Source organism: Alexandromys fortis, unplaced genomic scaffold (assembly GCF_014885135.2).
Source record: "Alexandromys fortis isolate MF-2015 unplaced genomic scaffold, M_Fortis_MF-2015_v1.1 scaffold_9, whole genome shotgun sequence".
Classification (NCBI taxonomy): Eukaryota; Metazoa; Chordata; class Mammalia; order Rodentia; family Cricetidae; genus Alexandromys; species Alexandromys fortis.
Genome location: NW_026067892.1, coordinates 22,153,627 through 22,154,682, shown reverse-complemented (window position 1 = coordinate 22,154,682; position 1,056 = coordinate 22,153,627).

Here is a 1,056-nt window from a genome sequence, read left to right as displayed (position 1 = left end):
CAGCAGTCAACTCTATATCTCACAACATAGCTTGATGTGCTGTAGATTTGCATACCCTATTTAGTGTTCCATGTTCAAATTCATATCCCCATTACTTTTCCATTTGTCATTTCATGTTTTTAATTGTTTTGTCTATATATTTTTCTCTGCTCTCTTCCCTTTCTGTACCCTCATTTTCTCCCCTCTCCCATGATCACCATGCTTACCATTTACTGGGGAGATCTTGATCTTTTTTTTTTTTTTAAATGTTTTCTTTATTAGATTTTACGTTACAGAGTTTTGCCTGCATGTACACCTGCAGGCCAGAAGATGGCATCAGATCTCATTAGAGATGGTTGTGAGCCACCATGTGATTGTTGGAATTGAACTCAGGACCTTTGGAAGAGCAGTCAGTGCTCTTAACCTCTGAGCCATCTCTCCAGCCTGAGATCTTGATATTTTCTACTTTCCGAGTATATTAGATGCATGTATGTCTCTCTTGTGGCCCTCTTTGTTGTCTGTGTTCTCTTGCATTGTAAATTGCAGGCTGGTTTAACTTTGCTCTATGTCTAAAAGCCACTCATGAGTGAGTACGTGTTATATTTGTCTTTCTGGACCTGGGGTACCTCACTCAACATGATATTTCCTAGATCCATCCATTTACCCACAAATTTCAAGATATCATTGTTTTTTCTTCTGAAATGAACTGAACTGTAAATGTACCTCATTTTCCTTCTCCATTCTGTGGCTGACAGGCATTTAGTTTTTTTTTTTTCTAGGATCTGGCTATGAAAAATAATGCTGCTATGAACACACATCCTTGTGGTATAATTAAGCATCCCTTGGGTATATGCCCCAAAATGGAATTGCTAGATCTTGAAGTAGGTTGTTTCTTAATTTTTTGAGAAATCAACATTCCTTGTCAGTACCCTGTCCCTTTAGGAGACAAGCTCCATCCATTCCCAGTCTCTTTCTTCTCCCTGGGGCAAGCTTACCTTGGACACCTTTGTTTCTGCCTGCATTTCTTCTGAAGAGGCAAATCTGGGCCTCTCTCCTTTCTTTTCTTTCTCTTTTCTC